Source organism: Kryptolebias marmoratus, linkage group LG4 (assembly GCF_001649575.2).
Source record: "Kryptolebias marmoratus isolate JLee-2015 linkage group LG4, ASM164957v2, whole genome shotgun sequence".
Classification (NCBI taxonomy): Eukaryota; Metazoa; Chordata; class Actinopteri; order Cyprinodontiformes; family Rivulidae; genus Kryptolebias; species Kryptolebias marmoratus.
The window spans coordinates 28,824,889-28,851,579 of NC_051433.1; the positions used below are offsets into that span (position 1 = coordinate 28,824,889).

The window sequence follows — 26,691 nt, forward strand, 5'->3', positions numbered from 1 at the left end:
GTTGGTACAGCGATAACAGATCTTTAATGTATTGTGGTGCTAAACCGTTCAGTGATTTATAAACTAACAGCAGTATTTTAAAGTCTATTCTTTGAGCTACAGGGAGCCAGTGTAGGGACTTTAAAACTGGTGTTATGTGCTCTATCTTCCTGGTTTTAGTGAGAACACGAGTGAGATACTGGCTTTAGGTTTAGTCATGACCCTTGTGAAACGTGAAAACGATGATACAACTTGACTGTCCAGAGGAAGCTGACTCAGAATCCTGACCACTTGCCTTCAGTCCAACACTCTCCTTGTGGTTTTTGTATGGAGCGAGTCTGTCTGTCATCTGGGTAACATGCCTCTTTTTCCCCAAAATTTTTCAATCCAGGTCACCCCACTGCTTGTATCAGTTTCTAGTCTGGGTCTGGCTACCTCCTAAACAGCCTCTGTGTGTCTCTGAAGTGCAACGTAGCAGTGTCCTGCACTGAGGGCTCAATGAAATTTGTATGACGAGCCACATGTGGAGGTTTGGTGTGAGGTGCAGTGTGTCAGTGACTCACAGTTGTGGCTCAAACTTCAGAACTCAGTTTCTAGTGCAGTACAGTCATCTCATTCTAGCCTTGATCTTTGTAAACAAATCTAGAATTTCACTTGAGCAACACACCAGAACAAAGTTGTAGAGAAAGGCAAGGACATAAAGGTGTCCATGACATGAACGACTGTATGTCTGTGAATGTACCAAGTGAAGGAGAGGCAGACATTAGTAATTTCGATTTACATATGTTAACATGAGAGTGGCATCTTTTGTTGGGAGATTAATGATTTTAGAAGGGCAACATCACATGTCTTTCTACAAAAATTCTAACAGAGTGGCTTCACACAGAGTGAACTGGCCTGTCTGCAGTTCATTGAAAATGCTTGAAGCATCATGAAAACGGTGATTCATAAACAATGGTCTCACGTTGGTGATGATAATTTTAAATGCTGGGTACAGCAAAAATGTCATGTGAGAAATGACACTGTTACATTAGAAAACCCATAACAGTTACACTACTGTCACAGTTTAGTATTTTGCCACATATGTTGATGTTTTATTTTTATTATTATTTTAACCCTGGGTCAAAACAAGAATAAATGAAGCATATTTAGTAAAAAGTTATGTCTTGTTTTGTATATGATGTAACATTCATGATGCATTTCTGTTACATATACTATGTTAGCATTGGAAGTTTGAGCATGTTACACAATTAGTGTGGCATATGCACTGTTGTGGTGTGACTCCTGCTGCTTTTGTGTTCTTCCATGTGACGTAACTGCAAGGTGTAAGTGATGTTTTTCAGCATCTTTCTTCCATGAACCTGTGGTAATCTTCTGTCACCATTTAACCATGTTCTCACCCATCATCCTCTCACTTTTTCTTCTTGCTAGTCCTCTTTGTTCCTCTGTCAGGCAGATCTCAATCTGACAGTTTGTTTTCTGTAAAGTCCAAACCAAACCCCTAACAACAACTTGCACATCAGTTTTTTTTTCCAGTTTCATGTTTATGGAACAAATTACAAGTAGAAAATGTTGGTTGTAGGTCAGTGCATATTATGTGGCCAATCATAGCACAGAATTGGTGCATAAAATGAACATGTGTAGACATTGGCACTCTTACAGCATCACATATCCTCCAACAGCACAATATGCATGCAGCATCAATCACATGAAATTATGAGCATTATATTTACTCCATGCATCTACCAAGAACACAAAGAAATACCCCACTGATAAGCAGCTCTATCAAGACAGATAAGAAGGACAAGGAGCATAAAAGTACCACAAGCACACAACAATCCTGCAGTGCAGACAGAGCATTAGCATAATGCAGGATGAGATTGTGTAACATTATTAAGTCACTGTTGTATAACTTTCATTATTGTGGCATATATGTAAGGTATATGTGATGTTTCTAAAATTTATAAAGGTTGCTAAAATTCATGCTACAGAATTGTTCAACAAGACCAATAAATTTGTGGCAACCTGGTGTTTCATTTGCTAGAGTAACTGGTATGTAAATAGAAAATGTTGCATTAAATGGATTAGTCTTCTAAGTTAAATAAACTGTACAAAGAGGGCTAATATAACATCCATCCATCCATTTTCTTTTCCTGCTTTTCCTTTCTGGGTCATGAGGAGCTGGCACCTATCTCCAGCAGTCACTGTGCAAAAGGTGGGGTACACGCTGGGCCAGTTTCTTTCTTTTTTTTTTTTTTTTTTTTTTAGATCAAGCCGAAAAAAAAAAATGGAATCACTTAAATCAGAGATAAAATTATGGAATCGCTCTGTAATTTGCAGTTTTAAAACAAACACATCAGATTAAATCTGTTAATTAGTCTTAAATTAAATAGAGTGCTCACACCTTGGAGAGCTGTTGCACAAAGCAGATTGACATGAATCATGGCTCCAACACAAAAGATGTCAGCTGAAACAAAGGAGAAGATAATGAAACTTCTTGAAGAAGGTAAATCATCATCAAATGTTACAAAAGATGTTGGCTGTTCCCGGACAGCTGTGTCTAAAATCTGGACCAAGCACAAGCAAAATGGAAAGATCGTAAAAGGGAAGCATACTGGCAGACAAAGGAAGACATCAAAGGGTCAAGATAGAAAACCTGAAGCAATGTGTCTTGACAACAAAAAATGCAGAATAAAACAAATGACAAACAAGTACGTGGAAACTGGAGTCAGTGTCTGTGACCAAAGTGTAAAAAAAATCCCCAAAATGATATAGGATTTAAATTCAGAAAAGTCAAATAAAATCTCTCATTAACACCCAAACAGAAAAAGAACAAGGTTACAGTGGGCTAATGAAAAGCAATCATGAACTGTGGTTGTCTGGATAAAAGTGTCATGTTAGGTAATGGCATGGGGGAGACAGCAGCCATTGCATCTTTAATAGATGCTAAAGTATACATTGTAAGTTTGAACACTTTTCTTGTTCCACCAATTATAAAGTTGTTTGGTGATGATGACTTCATTTTTCAAGATGATAATACATCTCGCCATAGGACAAAGGTTGTGGAAACTTTCCTTCAAGAAAAACATATAATGTCAATGGTACATTCCAGCTGAAAATATCTGGTAGACATAGAAGAAAATGGTCAATGGCAAGGCTCAAACCTGTGAAAGAACGTCCCTCTAGAGTGGTGATTCCATAATTTTTGCCAGAGGTTGAAGGACTGTACTATTCTGGACTGAAACCCCAAATCTGTTCCAGCCACTCTCCTGAAGCTAGAAGTAAAAGCTCTTAAAGAAACCAATGTCACACTAATCAGAATCAGTCTAGATAGTGCTGGAAACATGCAAAGTTAATAAGAATAAAATCCTTCTGTATGAGCACTCTTTTGTGTTTTTGTCTCAGTTACATAAAAATTGTTGTCATCATCAAAGGACAGATTCCCAATATAAAAAAAAAATTATGTTGCTTTTTACTGTAATTTTTAACTGGCAATGGTACTTAGCTTACAATAAGAGAAAATACATTTTTATTTTTTTATTTTCCATAGCTTTCCTAAAATATTGAACACTATTTGAATGTAAATAAGTTACAAGTCAAATGTCAAAAAAATGAAAGGTTTTGGATGAATATCATTAATTTGCTTTCTTTTGTAACACAATATTTATCTCTATCTTTTAATACACCTTTTAGCTTCATACCAATCTGTCTTTCATGCATGACTGAAAAGATCTGGTTAAGGTTCCTGATCTGCTGGGGTTGTGGAAGAGAAGCCACAGTTCAACTTTATTTGTGAGCAACTATACAAATTAGTGTCTTCAGAATGTGGCAGAATAAAAAGCAGCTATCTGCCAGTCAGAAGGTTGGTGGTTTGATCCTGGTTTCCTGGTACTTGGGTACCTTTAGACAGAACACTGAACCCTACACCACCCTCAACCAGCTGATTGGTGTAGGACTGTGCATTTGTGGGTGGATGACTGAGGCTTGTAATGTAAAAGATTTTTGACTTGTCAACAAGACTGTGCAAGTGTAGTTTCTTAAAAAGTTCTGAGATATGTATTGTTGAAATAATGAGAAACTGTATGTTTCACAGCTATGTTCTGGTTTAAATTAATTCCTATTTTTTTATTGTTTGTTAATTTTCTTGAATTTTTGTTTTATCTTCAACAATGGTTTCAAAGCAGCAGGTTTTTTTTTTATTGAAATCAGTTTGATGAGCATAATAAGCTAATCGGCTTGTGTAAGACCTGTGTTTGTCAATATGAATTGCCTATTAAATAAATGAAACTCTATGAATATCAGGAAACAACATTTTTATTGCCCTTTTTAAGTGTGTTTTTTTTGGTCTGTTTCCCTCTCTCTTTCATGTGCTGTAATGCTGTCATCACAACAGGTAAGGAGCTTTTTTATTGACTGAATATTGAATTAAATCGTAGACAGCTGGTTGTTGTTGTCTGGCACAGTGACTTTTAGTGCCCTACAAAACCCCACAAAAAACCTCAAAACAAGAAGTTCATTTTACACTGATATATTTTATTCCCTCATGCCCCAGAGCTGTATTGTTGTCTTCAAAGGTTTCATTGATTCACACAGACTGCAGCTTAGAGGACTCAAAGGTGAATTATTTTCTCCTGTTACCTTCAGCTACACTTTTTACTCCTATAGTGTTTGTTTGCACAATATCCAGATATTTTAGTGTTTTTACAAATCTAACTAGAGCGACTGTCTGCTCCAGTAATGTGACTTCTTAAATCTTTTTCAACTATGAGTGATAATACACTGTACATGTGGATTTACTCTTATGAACAACTGTGGGATTTAAAAGATTTGAACATATTGATTTTTGCCAGCTACCCTTTTTTAATGAAAAATACTCATACAAATATAAAGTTAAAAACAAGTCAACAAAAATAGATCTTTGATGAAAACAACAGAGCAGAACAAGCTATGATTAAACATTAAAACATATGACACAGGACTTCCGGTTGGAATGCGTGAGGAGTAGACGCACGCTTGGACTGCTGCTGCATTTGTGTTCTTTAATACCTTCTTGGAACCCCATCTCCTTTGTAAAGATTTAAGTATTTTTTGTCGTAGTTGTTAATATTTATCGCAAACTTACTCGTCATGTCCAAGGCCAAAGGAAAATCATCCGAACGAGAGAAAGAGGCGCAGCCGGCTACTGCTAGCATAACAATCGCGGACATTAGCTCGCTCCTTAGCAGTCATAAAGAGGCCCTGTCTGCGGAGTTCAAGTTGTCTTTTGAATCTCTGACCTCCACACTGGACGGTATCAACGTTACTATGACGGAACACGGTCAGCGTATTTCCTCCCTGGAGGATAATGCAACTACTTCGGACGCGCGCTTACTGCGGGTGGAGAAGGTGTGTGCTGACCTTCAAAAAGAAAATGTGATGCTGAGAGCTAAAGTGGTGGATCTGGAGGGGCGCAGCCGGCGCCAAAACATTCGCATTGTTGGCTTACCAGAAGAAATAGAAGGTCCCCGGCCATCTTCGTTTTTCTCAAAGCTCTTGACTGAAGTCTTCGGTAAGGATACGCTTCCTTCCCCTCCTGAGATAGATCGAGCGCACCGCACCCTCGCCCCCAAGCCCGCCCCGGGATCCCGACCTCGCCCCGTCATCCTGCGCTTCCATAGATTCCAAGAGAAAGACCTGATTATCCGCGAAGCTCGCAGGAGGGGGGCACTGTCTTATCAGGGGCATAGGATCCGCTTCTATGATGACTACAGTCCAGAGGTTGTGAAGCAGCGCGGGGAATACAGCGGTGCCATGACTGAACTGTACAAGCGGGGATACAAGCCAACGTTGCTATTTCCTGCGAAGTTGCGCATCACACTCACGAACGGAGATAGGAAGTGGCTTCCATCGGCCACGGATGCGGCTAAATTCGTCCAGGATTTGGGTCAGGTTTGAAAAAAAAAAAAAATAGAATAGAACACTATCTTATTTTTACTCTCCATTGGAATGTTTACTTTCCAACATTCCAGCATGCCTTGGTGTGTTGCTGTCCAGTTGCCTTGGAACATTGGTTTCTTTTTTCAATTGCGTCTAGCCATTTACCTAATTCAATGCGGCTTGTTCAGGTCATTTGTTAGTGAATAATGCTGTATTTACATTACATATACACAGCTTGATCATTCTAAGCTATAAGGAATGGGATTCTAATTTAATTGATCTGTTTTTTCCATAATGCGGTTGCAAGGAGTTGGGATTTAGGAATAAGGAAGTATTAAAATATGCTGATAGGTTTATCAGAGTTCTGGTGCCTGCCTTTTGCGACACCATTTTTTTTTTTTTGTTTTGTTTTGTTTTTCCTATTTCCATTTTTCTTTTTATTGTTGTTTTTTCTTTCCTCTTTTTGTATGTGTGCTTTGCGGGCCTTCTTTATCTGCATGTATCAGTGCTACTCACTACATATGTGCTACAGTTCATAGCTCACTGTCATTTTCACATCTATCACACCTAGGGTATTATGCCAAGTAGTGACGCCCCATCTGCACCAGGGGATTCTTTAAGATTTGTCAGTTGGAACGTTAAAGGGTTGAACTCTCCTATAAAGCGTAAAAAAGTATTTAACCATCTAAAGCACTTAAACCCAAAAATTGCTTTCTTACAGGAAACACATTTAAAGCTGTCAGACCAGCTCAGGCTTCGTTGTGGGTGGGTTGGCCAGGTGCATCATTCATCATTTAATAGTAAGGCACGTGGGGTTGCTATCTTAATACATAAATCTGTTCCCTTCTCTGTGACCAAAGTCATATCCGACCCTAACGGCCGTTATATTATTGTCCTGGGAAGAATTAGCAGTAGCAATTTGACATTAGTAAACTTATATGGTCCGAATTGGGATGATGAGGACTTTTTCAAAAACATTCTCTTCTCACTTCCTGATCTAAGTAATAGCCAGCTCATTCTTGGGGGTGACTTTAACTGCTGCCTTGACCCTTTACTTGACCGTTCCTCAAACAAGTCATATTCAGTCTCTAAGTCTTCCAAAGTTCTACATACATTTATGCAGCAATATGCAGTCTCAGACGTTTGGCGCTATTTCAACCCTAACACCAGAAAATTTTCCTTTTTCTCCCCAGTGCATTCTACCTTCTCTAGAATTGACTTCTTTCTTCTGGATAACAAACTACTCTCCTCAGTTAGGTCATGTTGCTATAATCCCATCGTGATCTCAGACCATTCTCCTGTCATCTTGGATCTCTCTCTCCCGGGCAGAACTGCTTCACGGCCTCCCTGGCGTTTCAATTCAGTTTTACTCAATGATTCTGTCTTTGTCAAAACTATGAATGACCGTTTAGACCTGTATGTCTCCACTAATATTACTTCAGATGTATCTGCAGCGACAGTCTGGGAGACATGTAAGGCATATTTACGGGGGGAGATAATAGCCTACTCAGCATATCTTAGAAAAACAACCACACAAAAAAGTCTTATCCTATCTAGTGCTATGTCTGACCTGCAAGCAAAATGTGCAGAATCCCCTGCCCCAGACCTTATAAAAAGTTTGTTGATAAAAAAGGCTGAATTTGACACTCTGGCCTCTGACGCAGCTGTGGCACTATTATTAAAAAGCCGTTACAGTTATTATGAGTTTGGTGACAAGCCCAGCAAAATTCTTGCTCATCAGATCCGGCAGAGAGCTTCAAACCAGCATATAGTTGAAATTAACATCTCCAATGGGACTTCTATTAATCCACAAACTATCAACAATCAGTTTAGAGACTTCTATTCCACTTTATACACTTCAGAGTGTTCACCCGATCAAGCTCAGTATGAAAGTTTCTTTGATAGTTTTACTATTCCTACAATTGACCCAGAAGCAGCCTCTGACCTAGACAAGCCCTTTACGCTCGCTGAGGTCAAGAGTGCTATATTATCAATGCAGAGTGGAAAATGCTCAGGACCTGATGGCTTTCCATCAGAATTCTTTAAGGTATTTTCAGACAAATTATCTCCCCTTCTGCTCAACATGCTTAAAGAAGCATGTGAACTTGGTGTTCTCCCTCTCACAATGCGACAAGCTACTATCTCCCTTATCCTAAAGGGAGATAAGGATCCACGAGTCTGCAACAACTACCGGCCAATTTCATTGCTCTGTACAGATGTCAAGATTTTGGCAAAAATGTTGGCAAAACGTCTGGAGATAATTATGACCAAGATCATCAACCCTGACCAGACAGGCTTTATTAAAAATAGACACTCCTTTCACAATATTAGGCGGTTGCTAAATATAATGTATTCACCTGCATCAGCTGATTCCCCAGAAGTGATTATCTCAATGGATGCCGAAAAAGCTTTTGATCGAGTAGAGTGGTCCTATTTGTTTTACACCTTACGACGTTTTGGCTTTGGCTGTTCCTTTATTTCCTGGATCAAATTGTTATATACCTCTCCATTAGCCAGTGTTCGCACAAATAATGACCACTCAGAATATTTTCACCTAGGCCGTGGAACCCGTCAGGGCTGTCCACTCTCCCCTCTTTTGTTTGCGATTGCTATAGAGCCTTTAGCTGCAGCTCTCAGATCCAGTCCCATGCAAGGCATCACAAGAGGTGGTCTGGACCATAAAGTCTCTTTATATGCTGATGACCTGTTACTCTTTCTCTCAGACCCGGAGACCTCCATGCCTCTGGTATTGGACATGCTTGAAAAGTTTGGACAAATATCTGGATATAAACTGAACTTTAATAAAAGTGAATTATTTCCAATTAATGATGCGGCTATGGCCTACCCACTCACTAGCTTACCATTCAAGATCTCTCTGCAAACATTTAAGTACCTGGGAATCCATGTAACTAAGAATTATTCACAACTTTTTAAAGTTAATTCTACTCCCTTACTTGACCAGCTGACTCAAGACTTACAGCGATGGTCCATGTTGCCACTTTCTTTAGCAGGCAGGATCAGCTGTATCAAGATGAATGTTTTGCCGAAATTCTTGTACCTCTTCCAGTGTTTGCCAGTATTTGTGCCCAAAAAGTTTTTTAGGTCACTCGATGCTTCAGTTTTTCAGTTTATATGGAACAGAAAACCTCCTAGAATACGAAAGAGTATCCTACAGAAAAGTAAGGAGATGGGAGGGCTTGCCACACCAAATTTCTTATGCTATTATTGGTCTGTTAATATTCGTACAATGTTATTTTGGCGTAATACGAACTGTGAGACTCCCAAATGGTTACCAATAGAAGAGGCCTCATGTAGCTCTGCTTCCTTGCTCTCTCTTTTATGCCTTCCCCCTGCCACATCTCCTACAACTTACACTAACAATATAATTGTTAAGAACTGCCTTAGAATATGGGCTCAGATTATGCAACATTTTAGGATCCAGAGAATACCTCTTTTATCACCACTAAATTCTAACCCTCTATTTCCACCTTCACTCATTGATAAAACTTTTTCAGTGTGGAAAAGCCATGGGCTTTTTTCTGTGAAAGATCTATACTTAGGTGATACCTTTGCCTCATTTGCTCAATTATCTTCAAATTTTAACTTACCAGCTGTCCACTTTTTTAGGTTTCTACAAGTTAGAGACTTTATTCGTCATCGTTTCCCAGGTTTTCCAATAACTCCTGCCCCCAATATGGTTGATCAACTGCTAGAAATTAGTCCCATTCCAAAGGGTACAATTCCAAAAATTTACAACCTCTTAATGTCCAATGTGACCCCTGGGCTTGGCCATCTTCAAGCTACTTGGTCTGATGATCTTAACACAGAAATTGATAATGAAATGTGGCAAACTATTCTAGAACGCATTCACACCTCATCAATTTGTGCCCGACATAGAATTATTCAATGTAAAGTCGTCCACAGAGTACACTGGTCCAAAAGCAAACTGGCTCGGATCTTTCCAGATGTGGATTCAAACTGTGGGAAGTGTGGTTTGGGTCCAGCCACTCTCGGCCATATGTTTTGGACCTGTCCCTCCCTATTTCAATTTCGGAAATCTGTTTTTGACTCACTTTCTGTAATTACCTCGACCACAGTACAGCCATCTCCACTCACTGCTTTATTTGGGGTCCTCCCCAAAAACCAGTTACTGCCACTCCATCAAGCTGACCTTGTGGCCTTCCTCACGCTACTGGCTAGACGTATCATACTAATGCATTGGAAGAATCCTCTCCCACCCTCACATTCGCACTGGATAAAAGATGCCCTTTCGTTCATGAAACTGGAAAAAATTAGGCATACTCTCAAAGGCTCTGAAATAAAATTTTTGATAATCTGGTCACCGTTTCTGGACCATGTTAGGTCTTTGACACTCGATGTGACCCTATGAGTGGTGCACCCCTTACTTCCCAGTTGTAATAGCATACACCCTTTATCTAAGTCTTTTGACAATTTTAGTAGCACAGAATACATTAAGCCCTTTAAGTGCCCCGTCTCAGTTGCTTTCTGTTTAATTTCAAATTTACTTCTTTTTCTGTTACCTCTGTTTTTTTTTTTTTTTTTTTTCTTAGCTATCTACTTTTTATCCATGTACTTATGGAAATAATCGATGGATTTTTATTTTATTTTTATGTGTCTTGTTTTATTTATTTATTTTTGGTTCCTGTTTTGTCATTGATTAGTTTATGTTCATTCTCCAAAGTACTGTCTCAAGTATGACTTAAATGTTTATGTATGGTACTCATGGTTCTGTAAAAAATGTGAAATAATAATAATAAAAAAAAAAAAAACATATGACACAAAACTTAATACACTTTGAATCGCCTCGTTGCTGAAAAGTGCTATATAAATAAATTTGACCTGACTTTGACTTGACTTAATGGTACAGTCACATTACCTTGAATTTTCCACATATGTGAAATGTGAATAAATCATATTTATATTGTAAATCCACCTAAGTCTTGTGATGTGTATGATGTAACATTCATGATGCATTCCTGTTATCCTGCACTGTATGTATCCGGTTGAACGGCAGGAAGATTCCAGTATGCAACAGTGTAATAATGGCGTATGTGTCAGGTTTTTGTTTCTGCGTTGCGTTTCCTTTTGTATTAAGTATTTTGTTTCTAGTTTCTTTTGATTTTGGTTTATTGTCTTTGTTGGTTTCCTGTTTGTTGCCGTTCATGTCATCATTCTCCACTTATCCTCAGTCTGCCCCTGTTTGTCATGCCCATCTCCATCTGTCAGCACCTGTTGTTATCACTCACCTGTGCCCACTTCACCTCATTATCCTCAGTGCTTAAAACCTCTTGTTGTTTTCTTGTTGTTCCAGTCAGTCCTGTACAAACAAAACCTACTGAAAAGTTAATTGTAACTTGGATACCCCCCCCCACACACACACACACACACACACACACATGTCACATAAAAAAAACAGGTGGTTGCAGGGGCCAAAATACAGTCTACTATTCATTGTAAACATCATTTTAAAGTGTGGAAAAACCTTTAGATCACATTCACATTAAAAATTCCAATTCTCTGCATTTGTAAATTCAATTTTTAATGATCAATTCTGTGATTTTGAATCTTAATCATTCTGACTTATAGGGCCCTATTCTCTATGTGTGACGTTACACAGTTGCTGCCTTCATACTACAAAATGTTTTGACATGACCAATAAATCTTTGGCAACATGGCATAACTGGAGATCACAGTGTATAGAGCATTAGGTACGTAAAGACGCATTGCTTTGAGTGTAATTTCTTACAGCCACATATGTCAATAGGTCAAAGAAACAAAAAGCAGATATGCAAAGGTAAGACAGGGATATGACAAACTACAGTACAAAAACTAATTATGAGTAATGTAACAATGTGGTGACACCAATGACCCATAGACTAATCATACGTGCCTTGACCAGTGATAAAGTCAAGATTAGCTGAAAAAACAACATAGGACCAATCAGAATGACACACACACACACACACACACACACATATACACATGTACGCACACAAACACAAATCACAGTAATATTCAGTTATACTAAATTATTAAATTGTTTGCCAGCACAGCAGCATTAGAAGCCCTTTTGGGGCCAAGCTTGGAGTACTTGGTCAGTTCACTTAGATGATCTTGTACCAAATTTGAGTCCCATCGCACAGTTTTCTACTGGATGTCATCCTACTGGGCAGAGGATGTTTAAAAAAGAATAAACCTAAAACAGTCAACAAAATGAAGAAGGGGTGCCTGTAAGTTTTAGGACTTTAAAATAAAAAAGGTGCTTGAGGCAGGTGTATCAAAGTGATTTTAAAAAGTACAAACTTTTTTTTTTGATGCTGCTATTTTACCTGTCAGTAACAGAAAGGCAGTGAGGATGCCAGGAGCAATACTACACTGGTGAGATAAACAGCAGAGATGACGGGAAGACAGCAAGAACACACCCTGAATAAAAGCCAGCGCAGTCCCCCAAAGACCATATAAAACACTTCTTGCATATTTTATCAGCAAAGTAAATGCTGATTCTCTATGTGAGTGCATGGTGTTGTCAGTTTGTTTTTGTAGCTATAAATAAAATGTGTTGAAGACAAAAAACATTGTCAAGTTGAATGGTTTTGTTTAGTAATTTCATCTTATTCAGTCTATAATTTCTTCATTCAAGTGGCCGAGAATCTTGGTTGCCCTCTGTACAGCTGAATCAATAATATCATTCAATTCAGTGTGATGGAAACTCCAACTGGCAGGTTGGAATTTAATTGAACCAGTTTGGTTTATTTAGGTGTGAGTGGTTAAATAGCACATATTTTTGAAGGTTAGATGGAGTGGTTGGTAGTGTGTTGGGAAGGTCTGGTTCATTAAAACACACAGGAACAGGTAATTATCTATTTTTTAATCAGCTATGTTTTAAAACCAGTGTGGAGTATGTGTCTACTCAGGAAAAACTAATAAAAGCAGACGGCTCCTGGTCAGTTTGTTCCTCCATCAAATCGTACCTTTGAAGTTTTGGTCAATTTGTACTCAGACATTTTGGGTAGAAGCTGTCTACCACAGGTCTCTGTGTTCCCACCTTGACTTGCTTCTTACCCTTTTTTGTTTGTTTTGTAATCACCCTACCTGCACTATTGGGAGTCTGTGCCTTGCATGTGTGCAATTCATGCATCATACCTGAGTGACATACATGCGGAGTAGCTGAACCAGACAATTTTCATAGGGTTGGCAACACCATTGCTGACACAGGGGTGGCCCTGAAAATGGCATCTTTTTTTTCCTACCGAGCAAGTTGCTATGGATCTAGTAGTGTTTCTCGGTTATTCCCTCATTTACTTACACAGGCAGTGACTACCTTGTAAAATTAGATCATTAAGAGCCGTGTAAGCTTCCTAATGTTTTTCTAAGCTAGTTAAAAAATAAATAATTTAATAATCTGAAACAGTTGTGAATTTATTTTCCTATTAGTTGGCAAAGACAAAAAGTTGATCAAAGTTGGATGTGCCTGTGGCTCAGTGGTTAGGGCAGTTGTCCTCCATTGAGATAGTTGAAGGTTTGATTCCACCATTTCACATGTTGAAGTGTTCCTGGGCAAGACACTGAACCCCTAATTGCCTCTGATGTGTCCCATCGGTTTATGAATGGGATCTTAAGCACTGATTAAACTATATAGAAGGATTTATTTAGATTAGCCATGTAGCTTCGGTAGTGCTGTATGAATGTGTGTGGATGGGTAAATGAGGGCACAAATTGTGTTGTAAAGCACTTTAAATGGTCTGTCTGGCTAGAAAGGCACTATATAAGTACAGTCAATTTTGATATTATTTTTTATGTCATTATACTGTACAATGCTAAGCTTATTATATCTAAATATCTTATTTTTAAGTAGCAGTGATGTAGTGAAACTGTTCATAGCTTACAACTATATATAAGATTAAAATACTGCTGTTTCTTTTACACACACAAGCACATTTCTCCTGCACTGTTTTTTATTGTTTTGTTTTTTCCCCAGGTGTAGTTTCCCTTATTCCCTTATTCCAACAAGGCCTTAAAAAAATATAGAAACATTAGTGTTTCCATCTACAAAAAGATAAGTGTTTTGATTTGAGCATAATAATAATAATAATAATAATAATAATAATAATAATAATAATGTAACTCCCTGTCAGGGAATCAACCTTGGTTCTCCTGCATGACATGCAGATATGCTGACCATTAGCCCAACAAGGGGTCTGTTAAACTCTGCTCACTGGACGATAGTTATTTATGTTAGCACCACCCCTCCAGTCCTCAGGCGAGCTCCTGAGGTGTTAGAGACAAATAGACCAAACCACTTGCTAGGCTGATGGGAGGAGGAGTTCATAATTTTCGAGAGGCATAAAAAATAGTAATAAAAATAGTAAATGGCCTGCACTAGTATTGTACTTTATAATGTCCGAAGACTCCAAAGCGCTTCACACTACAATCAGTCATCCACCCATTCATACAATGATAGTGGTAAGCTACATTGTAGCCACAGCTGCCCTGAGGCAGACTGACAGATGTGAGGCTGCCATCACACCGACGCCACCAAGCCCTCATGCATTGTTCTGTCAATATAAATGATGGATATACTTTCTGATTTTATTTTCCTTAAAAGTATAGTTTCCTCAAATGACTGGGGTGGCCGGTAGGATGGCTGAAGATTATTCTATGGTGGCCATGGCCACCATTGGCCACCCCCTGGCTCCGCCATTGTCCTTGCCCCAGTGTAGATGATTTCACAAATAAGTTCATGTAGGGTCATATGCCTCCAGGGATTAGTGCATAGGGTAAGAGCATGGGTGCAACATGGTAAATCTTTTATATCCAACCAGTACAAAATGTCAATCACTGTGAAAGAAATGATAATAGTAGGATACAGTTTGAATTAGTTTTCACCAGAACCTGTGCAGATACATTTAGAAATAAAGTCATAGGATAAAATCAACTAAACAAAAAGTAAGGAAGTGTATAAGAAAACTATATTCAGAACTAAAATGCAAAACCACTTTCAGTTTCACCTTTTATCTGTTTTTTCACACTGTGCTTGTTCTGAACTAAGTCAATTCCTACAGTCCTACATTAATAGCATAAAGCACCAATCTAAAAATAAACCATCAAATCAACACAAAATTATTATTGCACCATTGTTTATTACTTAAATGTGATCATTCTGCATTAGCTTTTTTTTCCTCTTAAAAGTTTGAGGAAGTCTTCCCTTCCAGTGTCTGTTACCCTCCAAGCTTGTGCAGGTGTGAGTTCTCTCATTATTAGCATGTGCCAGGCAGTGTTAGCCAGACCTGCTGGGAGGGACATGTTGGGAGTCATGGCCGTCTTCGTGATTACTCTTTTATTCACCTCATTACATTGCCACCTCCAACTCAATTATTCACACCATTTAGCGCTTAGTCAGTTCTCTGTTCTGTCTTTCTGTTTTCTTTCTATCTGCTCTCCTTCATATCTCGATATTTTCACCCTGAGCTCTGTATTTTAACCTTTTTTATACATCATTTTATAGGTATTGAAAATGAACTACTGCCCCCTAAAATGGCCTAAAGAAGAACATAATCGGTAAAATGTATATACACATTTTTAAAAACAGTGACAGTACAGTTAAGAGAATAGAAGACTGGTTTAAACCTGATATCATGAAGACAGTTGTATCAGCCAAGGGCTAGTAAGATCTCAGCAATAACCAGTTTATAAAATGAAGTAAAAGAAACATGATCAGACCTTATTTCCTATGTCTGTTGGCATTTACATGCTGTGAAACATCATTTCCAGCCCTGCAGATCAGCATTCTGCTCAATATTCTCATTGTGTAAAAGGTATGAAAGTCCAGGAGCAGCCACCAATCCCCAACAAGTCTTCCCTCGTTTGGCAGAATTACACTATTTCTCATTATCATGAACACTCTCAGTAAGCAGTCTTGTGCACTTCATTGATCCTTGCTGCTGTGAACATGCAGAAAGTGGTCTCCAATGGCCAGAATTTTTTTTTTCCTGCACTGTGATAGTTATTACTTTCTGGAATCTTATGAAGAAGGGTTGTAAAACTCATTTTCACAAATGGCCAAAATTAAGAACTTGGTTGAAGTTGATGCCCAAAGTGTCTCATTATTTATTAAAAGAGAAAGAAATTATATATTTTTTTATGTTTTATCTCAAGCAGAAAGATACAGTGAGCACCAGTTGGAGTAACTTTGTTGCCTCAGGAACAGTTTGTAGCAGATCCTTCTGGGCCAAAAAGCTGAGATACTGTCCAGGAGATTTGCATTCATTCCTTACCGTTTGTGAGCTGTACAGTCCGATTAGATCAGCCTTTAGTCTGACAAAGTCAAAAAACTTTGCATATTTTGACAGGCTCTGCAGTTTGGTGTCATCAAAATGTTGTGACATCTCATTAAATTTTGTACAGCCGACCAAACCAAGGAAAGCTAGCTCATCAAAATGATCAAACCTAGTTTTCATTTGAACACTGATGTTGTCCAGAATATTATAAAACATTTGTTTTCTGTCATCTCTGACCGACTGATTTCTTCCGCTGTTGTTTAGGCCAAGTGTGCTGCATTTCTGCTCAAATCGCTCATACAGTGCGGTAAACTCCTGTCTCATGCGTTCAGCAACTCTGATGGTGTCCTGGATTCAGGCACAACAATATCCAATGTCCATGACTTTGTTTTGCAGCACTCTAAAAAGTGCATCGGTTTCACTGAAAATGCCTTCATATGCCATAATCAAAAAGCATGTTAATGCTTTTGACAGCCACCGATCATATCCAATGGCCATTATTAGAGTGTCATTATCCCAACTGTCAGGATTTTCAATCATGATATGGAAAACAGCACGCAGGTCAGATTGGTACATGCTTGTTGTCTGCAGCAGCCGAGAATTTGAACTCCATCTTGTGGGCACTGCCGTTTCACAACATCATCCAGTAAGTGGGCGCGCTTCGTGGACTTGCTAAAAAAATGACCCTAGTCCCTCAAGTTTTTTAAAAAACGTTCTACTCTCAGGCATACATTTTGCTGAATGCAACAGCACAAGGTTCAGTTTCTGTGCATAACAGTGTGTAAACATGGCCTCGGGCACCTTTTCTTTAATTTTGGCCTGCACCCCATTAAGCTCTGATGCCATCACAGCAGCTCCGTCATATGTTTGAACTACTAGCTTTTCAACACAGCTGTATTTCTCCAACACTCCCAAGACATACGTAGTTACAGCAGGGACTCATCTGTCATCACTAACGTCATCAAATCCCAAAAACGCCTCCTTCACTTCACAGTCCACTTCACTTTTAGCTACATATAGCAAAATAACAGAGATCTGTGCTGTTTGTGACGTCCCTTGTCATTGATCTCCCTTTTAATATCATTTCTAATCACATCACCAACTGCTTCAATTAGATCGTTCTGTATTATATTTCACAAGCCAGAAAACACAGTGGATTTCTCCAAATGTTTAGCTAACCTTTCATCTTTTTCAGAAAAAGCATGTAATAGTTCTACATAGTTGCAAGGATTAGAAGAGTTTGCCCTCTCATCGTTAAATGCCATCTCCTGTTTAGCTAGGAAGCAGGTTGCATTAATGAGGTGTTTCAGAATCTCTCGGTTTTCCTTTACCTTAGCATTGTTAATGCTAATATTGAGTCTCCGCTGTTCGTTCAAAGCCAAATTGATCCTTGAGCTTCCAAAAGTTTTTAAAGCAATCTGGCTTTGAATGTGAGTGGTCGATCTCTCATGTTTGCTGAGGCTTCGAGGTAAATTCTTCAGGTCACAGTATCCCGTGTTAGTCCAGACATTGTCACAAGTTGAGAACAAAAAGCAGGGAAAGCAGTAAAGGCGGTTTTTCGAAGGACAGCCACACAACCAGTCTTTTCGTGAGTACCACTCCGTTTGGAAAGAGCGAGTTATCTTCTGTCCTGTGGTTTGAAGCAAATCTTTTAGCTCCGGCGTTGGTCTTGAAATTTTTAAGTTTAGATATATAATCCTCTTCCATTTTGTCAGTCCGACGGAGCAAAAAACAAAAATTACCGGCTTGCGGCAATGCACATGACTCTCACTCACCTCTGCGTAAAAGGACAGCAGCAGCAAGCACCTGTTAGCTCACGTACGCCCCCTTCAGTGCGGCAGAGTACTGCCCTGCCTCACCCTGTGCCTTTTCACTGCGGTTTTATGTCCCCTCAACAAACATTAAACGTACACGTCCCTGATTATAATGATTGTTGTGACAATAAAATATTTAATCGAAGTGCAGTCCAAACTCCCTAATTTCAAGTGTGCCTCTGGAAAATCTCATCTGTAGGACCAACTAGACCTACTCGTTCCAGTCCCCACTGCATAACATCATGTTTCACAAAACACTTAAAGCCTGGACTGAGATGCCCTTTAGCTGTCTCAGAATGATCTCTGAAAGATCTCAGACAGCATGGGGGCTTGAACTCAACTTGCCGCTGTAATACCTCTGACCCACCAAAGAAGGTAGTACCTTCACCATAATGGTTGCTTAGTGTTAAGGGTTCAGCCAGCATTGTGGTTCAAGGGTGTGATAAAGTGATGACAGATGGTCTGTGTGACCAGTCAGCTGTGGATTTAGGGAGATGTCAGACACACTTTTGATGTGTAACACTTCATGTCAACACCTCTGAGTTATACTCCGCACCTCCTTTGGTTCTACAATGATTCATTAATGAAAGCTCACATTTTTCCTGGACTTGGTCGGTTCAGTTGGTGATTTATGATCAGCCAGAGGCACATTAAAGAGGGCTTCGTCTTTGCAGCCATATCACTGTGAAAGAGGCTAAAAACAGATTCTTCACCTTAGAATGAACACACAAAATGTAGGGATGGGAAGGAGAGAAATGAGATTTGGCATAAGTCTCTTGTTATTTTTTTTCTTTTCAAGCTGTGAATGTGACTCATGTGTGAAATATCTTTAACAAGATTTTCTTCACAATGAGTTTGTGTCTATATTATCAATATATTTGGCCAACTAGCTTATTTTTTTCAGGAAATCATAGGTACTGACTCTAACTTTACTCACTAAAAATGGGGATTTCTCTTTAAAACAAAATCACCTAATTTTTTTCATCAGGACAGAAAACTCACATGGCACATTGTTGCTTTGAAGCTAGTCTTTGCAATGGTCTAAATCATGGCTTGGAACTGTTAAAAACAGTGTGATCATTCATTAGTTGTATCAGTTGTGTAGAGATTTTCAGCACCTTAGGAGTAGTTCATAAAAAAGACAGATTCCCATTGGGCCAGGCAGCCTAATTAAAAGTTTCTGTCAGGAAAAAAAAAATAAGAAAGAAAAGCAGCTTCAGGCTGGAATGTGGATTCTACATCTAGTTACTATGGCATTATTACTGCTTCCACATGGTGCTGCTTTTCTGTCACTTTTTAGCTTGATTTTATGTTCATGTATTGCAGAATGTGCTAATTTATGTCTGTATAGTTTCTGATATAGCCTCAGTAGCCTGTCACAGTTGTTGCACTTGCAGGTTTGAAAAGTTAGGAACTTGTTCTGTGGATGTCTCATAGAGACAATATTTTATAATGTTGTTGTTTTTAGTTAATGATGTTTAATATGAGTGCTTGTGTTGGAGCTTATTGATAAGTGTTTAATAAAGAATGACTCGCACAGATTTTATTAGCACAACATGAAACGGATCTGGGCAGTCTTCTAATAAGTATTAATTAGGATAACAACACAGTGGCTCTGATACCTTTTTCTGATGTGTCTTTGATGTCAACCAAACCCGTTTTACATAACATGTTAGCAAATCATATAAATAAACACTTTTGCATATGAGTAGTGCATGTTTTCTTAAAATTTTCTGGGCTAAATCAACCATGCAGAAAACATCTTAAGTTGGCTCTATCTTAGGTCACAGTGACATTTAAACTTTCAAACTTTAGATCTGGACATCTAGACTTAAACATAAAAACACATCTCCTAGAAACAAGGCTTGTATCTGTCAAAAAAGAAAAAAAAATCACAACAAACCAAAAAAAAAAAACATTTTTATGGAAAACAGTCCTAGTTTTTAACAAGAAAAACATTTTTGATACATTGTGATAATATACTACTAATCTGCTAGCAAATAATTCTGCCTCTTACATTTGCATGTGACCTCATATGAGTTTATGTAATCCAGTGTAATAATAATAATAATAATAATAATAATAATAATAATAATAATAATGAGAACCACATTAAAACTGTTCAATAGGGATGTGAAGATTAACTGATTTGTACCAATTTATGAACACTTGCGTTGTACATGTAAGTTCATCAGTAGAGCAGCTGTGTAAGCCCTCACCGTGAGAATAATTTTCTGATTTCATGTGAGGACAGGAGGATGGATACACTTCGGCATGAAGCCATCATCTGCATCAGTCAATAAAATTCACAAACATATTCATACAAACAACTCATACCTTCCAACCAATGAGGAAAAGGACACCTGATTGGATAAAGAACAATCTGTGAACAGACTAATCCCTGAGAACAAAGCAATATACTCAAACACTGTACTGGAAACTACATTTTACCTTTTGTCTAAAGGTATTCAAATATGTGATATGAAACACTGGTACATTTTATCCCAAAAGTAGGCTGTGGATTTGTTTTTAGTGGGTTGCAGGCCTTTGCCTAGGAGAAACAAAGATCAAAGTTCTGATTGTCTACTTGTCCTTAGGGTTAATTGTTGAAAAAGTGATTTAATTGAGCGTAAAAGGTAATATTTCCCTCTCAAGCATTGCCACTCGCTGGTCATTTTGATTTATTATTAAACTTGTTTTTTCTGTTTTGGAATATTGTGATTTTGTATTCTAGTATCTCAGATTGAAACTGCATCATCTTTTCATTCAATAAATTTGAGAAGTTAAAACGTTTTCTTAATTTGGGTCACTGCTTGTTATTAAGGGGTGATTGTGAGTCCTGAAGCCAGAGCAGTTGAGAAACATTGCTCTGTGGGACATATTTCCAGGAATCTGGCAATTTTGGAACATAAACATTCCAGGAATTTGGGAGTCAGGGCCAATTGTTATATATCACCTCAATATATTTGTCCTAGTTATCAAGCAGCAATGTTCCATGTTTTGGCTATGCTCAATGCAGTGGCATGATTAAAGGCTATGTGTTTTACATCCCCACAATGTGAGAAAATTCTTTATTAACCAGAAAATGTCATGAAAAACAAAACATGATTATCTATTAAAATATTCTTGTGGGTTGGCATCTGGTAGTAAAACAAAAAGAGAATTAAAATTTAGGATTTATGAACATAAAAACAATATTTGTAATAACAAATTGCAATTCCCTGAAGTTAAAGAGAAGCATTTTAGATACAAAGATTACTTGATTGAGGAAGTAATATGTTTTATGACTATTTATTCTGTTTATGCAATCTCTTATCTTTTCTTCTTGGAGATAATTGCTTTTTTATTTATTATATTTAGTTTTCTTATTGATGCCACCCACCACCAAAGGCAAACATGTCAAAATAGTTTTTACCCATGTTCAAGTGTGTATGTGTGCATGTGTTCATTTGTCTGTCATGATTGCAAAATATTCCATGAACCACTAATTCGATTTTATTGAAGCTCACAGAAGGTAATCATTGAATGTACATCTGCATCTGATTGTTGTTTTGGATTAAGCCAAATTAAGATGGCCACTAATCAAACTTAGCAAACACAAAAATGGCTGTGACACAGTTTTACAGATTTTGAGCTAAAATTTGATGTAGTTGTAGATGAGAGCCATTCACAACATGTGTACTGACCTCTCTACATTGGGCAACATCTTTGCTTTAAACTATGGCATTGATGCTTGAAGTCAACCCTGTCTGTCTGTTAGCAAAATATCTCCAAACTCGCTAGATGGATTTTTTTTGAAACCATCAGAATATAATCATTGGATGTACATCTACAACTGTTTTGGAGTCAACCCAATTTGAAGTGGCTGCCACAGCTAATAAATCTTATTAGAGTCAAAAATGTCTTAAACTAAGTCAAATCTAAAGATTTTAAGTTTAGTCTTATGTCCAAATTTTCACTACAGCAGAACTATTTCACTGGTATACCAGTTACAATGTAACAACCTGTGAATGTCAGTAAAATAAATAAATATTTGTAAGCAGATATGAATTTGTAAAAGGTTACCTTTTTTTTTTCTTTGAAAAAGCATCACTCATTGCTGAATTACTGAGAAGGTGTTAAACACAACTTCTGCCTAGCAGTGTTTTTATTTTTTATTTTTTTATTGCAGTATTTCTGTTTTTCAGAGCCAGGTGTTCGAAAAGTGCTTTGGACGAGTGAGAAAAGGGCTGTTTGTGAAAGGTTGATATTTACAAAGTTAGTGAAATAGCCTCATTGAGTCATATCAGATCATTCATTTGTTTTGCTGTACTGAATGAGATTGTGTTGAATGAAAATTGACCCTGAACAACACTGTCATAACTTAAGGATGAATAATACTGTGTTGCGTTGATTTTTGCTGCTCATGTGTTTTCAATGTGTTGGATCATTCAAAGTGTCTCTTTAATTTTCTCATAAATGCATGCATGCAGAGCACTCAGAGCAATGGTTCTGAAGCACATTGCAGAGAATAAATAGAAGTTACTTGATCTGACAAACAGACATGTTGTTGAACTTTGTCATTTTATCTAATAAATGGCCAACCTGCCTCAAACCTCTGGATAAAAAGAATCAATAAAAAAACAGTTGTCCTAACAAGTGTTCATCTGCCACAACAGAGCCCTCTATGCATTCTTGATTTAAAACTAGAAGGTGGGTTTTTATCACCTGCATGAGAGGCCTTAAGTGACAAAGAGGAAATAAAAGGCTAATCTGGATATTCAACGTAACAAAATCACTCAAAGGAAGGGTTTGTGAAGTCTAAACAAAAGTGTTGCACATAACACGTACATGTTTTTGAGTGAACATGCATGGTGCTGAAGCAACAGATCAAGACAAACAATAAAAGAGCCTAAGGCCACATTTAATTTTCATGTTTGTATTTGTACATAAATGGCCACTGAAAACTAGTTCATGTTACAAACTGTACATGTAGATTTGAAATCCATCCATCCCTCTACTCTTTTCCGGGTTATGGGGAGTGGGTGTCTATCTCCAACGGTCATTAAGACGGGGACACCTTGGACAGGTCGCAAGTCTATCACAGGGACACATAAAGACAAACAAGCCAAACAGCTATCAGTTAACCTAACATGTATGCTTTGGTCAGTTGGAGGAAATTGGAGAACCTGCAAAACAACCACCCATGCCCAGGGAAAAAATATAGACTCCACACAGAACTGCCAGGAGATGATCCTGTGATCTCTTGCCATAAGGCAACAGTCCTAACGCAGAGAATAGACTTTAAAATACTTAAATACTATTAGTTTATAAATCACTGAACGGTCTAGCACCACAATACATTAAAGACTTACTATCGTCGTATCAACCCTCCAGAGCACTCAGGTCTTCTGGTTCTGGTCTACTTTGTATCCCCAGAACCAGAACCAAACATGGAGAAGCAGCTTTCAGTTTCTATGCACCATCAATCTGGAACAAACCCCTGGAAAACTGCAAAACAGCCGAAACACTAAATTCCTTTAAATCAAGGCTGAAAACTCACCTGTTAAGAGCTGCCTTTGATTAGTAGTCCGGAAACAAATTCAGGTGTAAAGCTGAACAAAATATCTTATTACATATTGACCTTATAATTATCATTTTTATGATTTTTTTTTGGATGATTGTAATGATGTTTTTGATGATTGTAATGATGTTTTTTGATGATTGTAATGTAATTCTACTGATGTTTTTATTATGTAAAGCACTTTGAATGTCTTTCTGCTGAAATGTGCTATACAAATAAATTTTTACTTTACTTTACTTTACTAACCATTGCATCCTAATGCCACCCTAAATTTGAAATAACCAGGTTTATCTGTCTAGTGGCCTTCGACACTTTTTCACTTTATAGTAAGAAATCCAAGCAGATTTATTTTTCAACAAACCATATTGTAGTTCATGGGTTTCTGAGTCCTATCACTATCAGAGCTGATTTCAGCCAGCTCCTTAAGAGTGCTGCACACTGGTCATATGAACACAGATGTTTACCGAGCTCATTAAGTAAATGGGGCTATAATTGATTTTAGTCAATAACCTATTCTCAGTGAGGGTATGCATTTACCGATCGATCCAGGCTCCAGGGGACTGAGGCTAACAGCTTGAATAAATGCATTGTGCAAGGATTCACATAATGGCAGTCTTTGCCAAAGCTTACAAGGATTTGTTTGGCTTTAGTTTAGATATTTATGAAGGTGTTGATTCACAACAGGTTACATTCTAAAGAAAATTACTTACCTGCCAGGTTACTAATCCTGAATCTCCCTTGATTTTTGTTTCTCTCTGCATGGTCAGTTACCTCTAAGAATGTATAAATGAGTTCACCTCCATTCATTCCAGACATCTGCTCCCAAGCTCCAGGCCGTCTTTTCTCCTGAACTCTACACCTCCATCATCCTGGTCTCAATCACAGTGAGATCCTATGTTCCAGAGAGTTGAAGGGTCTTAGAGGACACCTCTCACTTTCTTGTCTCTGAGAGGGTCCCTGAGGATGCCTCTCCACCTTGTCTCCAAGACAGACCAGGAGAAAGGAATTCACCAAACCATCAAGTGTCCAAGGGTCTCAAGTCACCTCTTTTCTTGCTACATATTCTGCATTGTAGGATTGTACAGTTACAGTGTACTATAAGGTAAACATGGCATATGCTATCTGTCTGTAGCATATAACTGTCTCAAAGTTTTGCTGGATTGACATTTTGTTCTCACATGTGTCATTGCTGCAGCTAATCTCTTGTGCTCACATGAACGCAAGGCCCACGCTCCCATTATTGTTTGTTACATGCAGAACATCAGAACAATAACAAGTGCAGTGCAGCAGCAGAATCAACATCAAAAAACAGGTAGTGCAAAAGGAAGTCCGTCATACCAGCAACAGTACACAGTCAGTACTACAAAACACCTTGTAAATGTTGTTGGTACTTTTACCAGATATACTCCACTGTAAACAATGTTGTATTTATGTGGTGCATTTGCCCAGAACACAAAGAAATATGGCATTAACAAGCAGTTCTAACAATCAATGGCAACAACTTTATGCATAAAAACACCATACTCATGACACAATACTGTGACATTGCAGACAGTTAACATACCGTAGCATGAAATTGTGTAACATTATTAGTTAAAACAAAAGCTTGTAACGCCACATTTTTCACTTGAATTAAAAACATGAATTGGATAAGAAGCAAAACATCTTCAACTAACAGAAAATCAGTCTAGTTGCCTTGATTTTAAACTGTATTTGCCATGTCCTGGATGACTGAAAATCTACACAAACAAAGTACAAAAGCTTGTTACGGATGTTTTGTGCTAGTTCAAAACCCTCCACAACCTACCACATTTAATGGGGAACCTACTGTGTTCTGAAGACTTTGTAAAGACCCTGCAAAAACCATCCATGTTCTGGCTGACTTTTGATGTCATAGCAGGGTTGTCCTCCAGTTTTCAACAGCAGTGTCAGTTCAGGTGTTGTGCCAGCCTGAATTAAACATGCAGTTGTTCATGTTGAAGAAACTGAACCTAACCTCATCTGTCCTTTCAAATTTAAGGTTAATTTCAAAATTTCCCTTTTTATAAAAAAAATTAGAAAAATAGTATTTATGTAGCTGCAGTGTTTTAAAGAACACAAAGGGAAAGCTTTAAATTTTGAAGCTCTTCACAACAAGGTTTTTATTGATCTTTTATTAGCAACAGATTTAGGAGACTCAGCTTTCTTTTGCTTTTTGCTTAGCCTTTGACCACAGTATTCTGAACTCCCAGCTAGAGCAATGGTAAGGTTCTGTCCTGGGATCCCTTTCTTTCATCACTTACCTTCTCCCCCTTGGCAATATCTTTCGTAGATTTAACATTCAATTCCACTGTTTTGCAGATGACACCCAACTCTGTTTCCTCCGCTCCCAAGTCTTCACTTCCACCTTCCTCTCTCACTTCCTGTTTATCTGAAATAAAATCCTGGTTCAATGCTAACTTCCTTAAATTAAACAGTGCTAAAACAGAGTTTCTACTGGTTGGCAGTAAATCAACTTTATCCAAAGTCAACAGTTTCTCCGTCAACATCGACAACACCCAGGTTTTGCCCTCCACCCAGGTTAAGAGTTTGGGTGTCACTCTAGACAGCACTCTCTCCTTCCGTTCACACATCAATAGCACTATCCGGTCCGCATACTTCCACCTTCGAAACATCAACCGACTCCGTCCATCACTCTCATCACACTCTGCTTCCATCCTGGTCCATAGTCTGGTCACTTCTAGAATCAATTACTGTAACTTTCTCCTCTTTGGTCTCCCTCTCAAATCTCTCCGTAAACTTCAAATGGTTCAAACCTCGGCTGCACGCATCATCACCAAAACCCCCTCATCCCACCACATCACCCCAGTTCTCCATCAACTTCACTGGCTTCCCGTCTCATTCAGAATTCAATTCAAAATCCTCATGTATACATTCAAGTCCATCCACAACCTCGCTCCTTCCTATCTGTCCGATCTCGTGCACATCACCACCCAGTCACTCTCTCTTCGTTCATCGTCCTCCATCCACCTCAACATTCCTCCTGTCCGCCTCAGTACCATGGGAAACAGAGCATTCTCTCACTCTGCTTCACAACTCTGGAACGCTCTTCCACCTGACTTACGTAACATTGTCAATCTCT

At 38.3% G+C, this 26,691-nt stretch overlaps 1 protein-coding gene across 2 annotated transcripts in view; it reads left to right on the forward strand.

Moving 5' to 3' along the window:
- The window catches only part of LOC108247474 (receptor-type tyrosine-protein phosphatase gamma), a 520,767-nt gene that overhangs the window by 228,335 nt on the left and 265,741 nt on the right, over positions 1 to 26,691 (forward strand). The gene's annotated exons all lie outside the window — the stretch shown is intronic.